The 5,808-nt window shown below is 52.0% G+C and overlaps 1 long non-coding RNA gene across 1 annotated transcript; it reads right to left on the bottom strand.

Moving 5' to 3' along the window:
* Window positions 1–9: 9 nt before the first annotated feature.
* On the bottom strand, window positions 10–5,802 carry LOC102014582. The gene is made up of 3 exons (XR_001231438.1): window positions 5,556–5,802; window positions 828–1,041; window positions 10–502 (listed from the first exon to the last, which is right to left on the bottom strand). It is a non-coding gene; the product is annotated as an uncharacterized LOC102014582 (long non-coding RNA).
* Window positions 5,803–5,808: the final 6 nt, after the last annotated feature.

Raw genomic sequence — 5,808 nt, 5'->3', positions numbered from 1 at the left:
CCCTGCGGGCCCTAGGAGAGGGCAAGGACGTGGGGGCCAGTGGGAACCCACCTGGAGCCTGTAGTTCAGTTAATATTGTTGTACTCGGGTTAATGTCTTGGTTTTAATAGACACATCATGGCTACCTAAGCCGGTACTTGGGGGTCGTGGGGGAGACGGCTCTACAGGAAAACTCCGCAGTATTTTTCTAGCTCTTCTATACGTCTAAAATTTCACAATAACAAGATTTAAAAAGAAAAGGGAAAAAAAACCAGCATGACCTGGGACCCATCTCTCCTAGCACACCTAGTATTTCTGCTGTGTGAGCAACAGGAAGAATGTTCCTGTGACAGCCGGCAAAGTCATGGTCGGGGAGGAGAGATTCCCGGGAATTCCAGAGCGCCAGGGCTGGAGGAGGGCGGGGAGGTCCCCGGGAGTGGCGAGTGGCCTGCAGAGGTCCAGCGCGGGCGGCCTTGGGCGGCTGTGGCCTGGGGGCTGGGAGTAGCGAGGGCTCTCTGCCGTCCTGGTAAACATCAGCGTGTTAAGAAAGTTGGATTTCCTAGAGATTCGCTCTGACTGCGGCCGGGGGAACACGGCCGGGGAGGGCAGCAGCTTGCTCTGGGCGGGCAGGGCGGGAACGCGCGCTGCGGAGGGCGGCGGGGCTTCGCCGGCTGGACAGGAAAGGTTAGAGGACGGGGGGAGAGACCCCTGGCCAGCGGGAGTGCCTCTGTTTTGGGGGAGTCTCCCGGCCTCCGCTCTAGTTCTCGCGGCACCCGCACCGTGAGGCAGGAGACTGCAGCCGCCCAGGGCATCCCGACCTAGTAGCACCGCAGGGTTCTGCAGATTACCTGCCGCATGGAGAATACAAAGCCTCCGCGGGAGCCTTCTCCTCGTCCGAGGCCCCACGCAGGCCTGGCAAGGGCCACCTGCCCTGATCGCGGAGCTACACATCGGCCGCAGAATCTTTGATTGCCGGTTTCCAAGAAGCCGGGGTGGTCAGACAAAACCTTTTCTTTCTGGTAGCCTTAGCTGCAGAGGTGCCATCCTGTGGAGACCCCATCCCTAGAAACAGGGAACGGTTTTATTCTTCTTTGCGTGCTAGGCAAGGACTCTGCCACAGAGCCACACCCGCAGCCCTCACGACCTTGGTTTATTCACAAGTGTCAGCAAGGGCCCACGCTTTAATGGCTGAGATATTCAGGGCATGTGGTAGAAGCCAGCCCCACTCTAGAGGGAGTTCCCGCGCTCCATTCCTCTGCTGCAGGGCCCAGGTTAGCATTTGTCTATTGAATTTTTAGTTAACTATGGTTTTTATTGGAAGGTGTTGGGGGGGGGGTAACCCAGGTAACCTAAGGGCTTTACCACTGAACTACACCCTCAGCCATTATAAAGACTTCTAGTTATTTTTCAAATTCACCTATTTTTCCATTTTTTTTTCTTAGTTTCAAATTTTCATGTTCTTTTAAGATGTAATTTATTCCCTCCCCTTACCTCTTTGGACACACAGAGCAAATCATTGTTAAAAGTCTCTGTCAGGGCTGGGCGTGGCCCACACCTGTAACCCTAGCATGCTAGGCAAGGACTAGCGCTGATACTTTTTGGAACAGTGAGTTCAGCAAAGCGGTTCTGAAGTTCGAAGCAGCTTCCTTATCACCACCTTCTCCTGCCCCCCCCCTTCAGGCCACCGTGAACTTGCACCTGAGTGACAGATGGGGTCTGTCCCCAGCCCCAGCCAGTACGTTCCCCATCCCCCAACAGAGGACACAGAACCATCAAGCTGAGTGATGCGCAGGAGCATGGCTTTCATGAAGACTGGAAGAGGGCAGTCTCCTGACCTAGGAGGGAAGTAAGCTGCCTGCCGGCCTGGCACTGGAGAGGCTGAGGCAGGAGGATCGACGTGAATATAAGCTGAGGCTACATGGTGAGTTCGAGGACAGCTGGAACTACATCAAAGGACCCTGCCTCAAAAAAAAAAAGGTCTGTCAGACTGCTTCCCACATTGTATGTGAATTCAAGTTCTGATTATTGATGTTTATTTGAATCCCTTCTTAGTACTAGATTTTTTCAAGTGCTTTGGAATTATAGTTTAAGTTTTAAAGCTCGTGAGTTCTTTCTTCGTCACTCTTTGCCTAACTGCATCTCTGATTTCCATAACCCTAAAGGTTGCATAGTTGCCTCAATTTGCCCTCCGTCATCTCTGGTCCTCAGTCCAGAGCTAGAACTTAAAATAGTAGAGGTGCCGGGCCTGGTGGTGCACGCCTATAATCCCAGCACTCGGGAGGCTGAGGCAGGAGGATCATTGGGAGTTCGAGGCCAGCCTAGGCTACAGAAGTGAGTTCAAGGACAACCTGAACCTCCTAATGAGACTCTGCCTCAAAAAAAGCCAAATATATAGATATAGATATAGATATAAAATGGGGGAAGCCAGAAATTAGTCACCAGGCCTGCGGGCAGCTTGCTTCCCTCCTAGGTCAGGAGACTGCACTCTTCCAGTCTTCATTAAAAGCCATGCTCCTGCAGATCACTCAGCTCCATTCTTCTGTCTCCTCTGTTGGGGGATGGGGAGCGTACTGGCTGGGGCTGGGGACAGACCCCATCTGCCACTCAGGTCCAAGTTCATGGTGGCCTGAACTGGGGTGGTAGCAGGAGAAGGTGGTGATAAGAAAGCTGCTTCGAACTTCAGAACCGCTTTGCTGAACTCACTGTTCCAAAAAGTATCAGGGGTAGCAACTGTAACACATGGGCTCAAGGGACAGAGACCAGCAGAGACCAGGCCTGCATAAAGGCAACACGGCGCGGAATTCACCGCGTGTGGGTACAGGCAGGCAGAGGGTGCTGAGACCCTCTACCCTGAACAAACAAAAGTGGGCCCCTTTTATGGGGATGGAAAGAAGGCAGGGGACATTAGGCAGAAGATTTTAATAAACAGCCGTGGTCAAAATTTCTGGCTGTCTTTCACCTCAGTGGACAAAATCCTTGAAGCATCTGGTGGCAATTCTCGGGTGACTCCAGATGTCCTGGGACCTGCAAAATTCCTTGTGCGATCTTATCTCCCTTACAGTATCCGGTGCTTGCTGATGACAGCCGTGGTGCTGAGCTGAGTTCCCTGCTGAGAACAGTGTCTGTGCTATCAAGCACCCTGGGACCTGGGGGAGTCAGGCTGGACTGGAGCCTTACAGCAAATAAAAATGGAAAACCCAACAGACAAAGGAATTCAACACTCATCCCCCACCACTGTGCTCCCCACCCCCCAAAAAGGGAGCAGAAAAATGGGTGCCTCTAGATGTTCTTCTCTGTGATCCGTTCTTTCCACCATGGCCAGAATGTTATGGGCAGTCGGGGTTGCTACCACCGTCATAAGATACAATTCTGCTCACATCATGACCTCTAAGGAATTCCCTGTTATCACAATCATTCGCAGAGATCGAGGGAAACCACTGCCCCATTAGGGAGAAGGAAAGCAAAGAAGGGGTTAGGATACTGGGTCCTAGGCAAAAGAACTTTAACTCTCGTCTTAGAACTGCAGAAACGCTCCCCCAAGAATGAAATGTTACTGCCTCCCCCAAATGTGCTGTCTTAGTTTCTCGTTGCTGGGACAACATACCTGACACCCACGAGTTAAGGAAGGAGAGGGTTATTTGGCTCCCAGTTTGCACAGGTTTCCGTTCACGGTCAGCAAGGCAGAGGGGCACCGCAGAGGAGAAACACTCCACGGCAGGGCACACAGAAGGCAGCGTGCAGCAAGCAGCAAACGCCTTCTTTCTGCCCCTTTATAATCAGTCCATCCAGGCTATCTGCCCTTTGGGCAGCACGGTCCACACCCAGAGTGGGGCACCCTTAGTCCCAGGATCAAAGCCCTAATCTCAGCATCACACCCTAGCTCCAGCGAGCTCGGAAAATCCCCACCTATGAGTGCATGAGGCTTTAGGGGGACATCTAGACACAAGCCCTAACACGGGCTTCACAAGGATGTCTTTAGGTTTAGGCCAAGGAAAGAGATCAGAGACATTTTCTAGAAAGTCAACACATTATTTGAACATGTGGCAGTCACTTAGAAATCAAAAATGAATGTGAGCTGGTTGGTGACTAACAGGAAACAGCTGGGTGACGACAGGAACCTTCAAGTGTCCATTCAACAAGTACTCCGTAAACACTCTCTTCACCACACAGTGGGGGAAGCAGGATGTCTGAAATACTTTCTACCTTCAAGCCCCTTTCAAGGTGGTAGGCAAGGTGACCCACTCAAGTAGAATCAAAACTGTGTGTGTGCGTGGATGGTGTCCAGACAAAAGACACGCTATTGGAACCCAGCGATCTAGAATGCGGTCTTCTTCAGAAACAAGGTCATGATCAGTGTAACTCGTGAAGTTGAGGTCAGACCGCAGTAGGGCAGACACTTACCAACACAAGAAGATGACCCAGGGGACAGACAGAGGAGAGAAGAAGGCCAGCCCACAGTGGAAGCAGAGATTGCAGCGACAGAGCTGAAAGCCACAGGCTGATGGCCACCGAGGAAAGCTGGGAAGGAGCAAGGTCCAACTCTGCCCTCAGGTTTCAAAGGGAGCCTGGGCTTGCCAACACCCTGAGTTAGGACTTCTGGGTTCCAGAACCTCGAGACATTTCCGGTGTCTCAAGCCCAGTTCGTGGTACTCTGGTGTGGCAGCCCTAGGAAATTAATGTTCTAATTCACTTTAGAGCTAGCGCCAAAAACGAAACGGCGTGGCCAACAGAAAACACGTCCCGCTGACATAGCTTGTAGAGGATGTATTGGTATTCCCGCTGAGAATTAGGAGCACAGTTCTGATACACAGAGACGGCAAGAAGAAAAAGGGTTGAATGCTCTTCCACAACGATCCAGATTCCATCTTGAACCCAACCTTTCCAATCAGTCTCTCTGGAAAATAGGCTGAAATCTACCCACCCAAATGCCCAGAGCTTAAGGGTCAACTTTGCCACTAAAGATTTTTAAGGTGTAAAACCGAGGAGAACAGAATGTTTTACACAAGCTTTACTACTTCAAGAAGTAGCATCCATTGTCCAAGTAATTGTTACTCTTTACCTACCACTGTATTACAGCATAAAAAGGGGACTCTTGCTGGAGACCTCAGTGAGCGGTCACGAATTACAACCTTAGTTTAACCCTGCAGAAACTGTACTAAGAATACTGTCTGGCCTGGGCATCGCGGTGCACGCCCGTAATCCCAGCACTCTGGAAGGCTGAGGCAGGAGGACCATAAATTCGAGCTCAACCTGGGCAATTTAGCCAGACCCTGTCTCAAAAATCAAACAAACAAAAAGAAAGGGTTAGGGATACAGCGCGGTGTGAAGGAATTACTCCGTGTGGCATTATTTCTAATGGCTTTGACCTTGCATTATGATGTCTTCATAGTGATGCTTCTAGGTTCTGTGATTGCAGTTACTGCTTAGCAATCTCCGGCTGTAAATAAATTCTTAAAATTTCCGCTGCTGTGTGCGGGAGGGGCGCAGGCTCCCCTTCCCCACCACTCAACCTTAAAACCGGGCTCTAAAGCAAACACGAAAGCTACACGCCTTCCACCAAAATCACAGGCCCTCACCTGCTCATCTAACGTGACAGCGGCGGGGTGGAAACTCCGGGAACGCCCCAGGGACTCACAGCAGGACCGGGGTGCGGCGCGGCCCGGCCGCAGAGGGAAGGGCGCCCCGGTAGCGGGGTCCTCCAGGCCCGGGGTGCGCGTTCAGCCCCCTGAGCCGGCAGGGCTGACTTCCCATCTCCCCGGGCGTCAGCCCACCATCCTCCCCCGACCGTTCATCAGCGGGGCTTTTCGTCCAGCGGTGGCTCCGAACCGA

This window comes from Chinchilla lanigera, unplaced genomic scaffold, assembly GCF_000276665.1.
Source record: "Chinchilla lanigera isolate Chin_1 unplaced genomic scaffold, ChiLan1.0 scaffold00096, whole genome shotgun sequence".
Taxonomy (NCBI): Eukaryota; Metazoa; Chordata; class Mammalia; order Rodentia; family Chinchillidae; genus Chinchilla; species Chinchilla lanigera.
The sequence above is the reverse complement of the archived record's forward strand: the minus strand, read 5'-3'. Positions and strand labels throughout refer to the sequence as shown.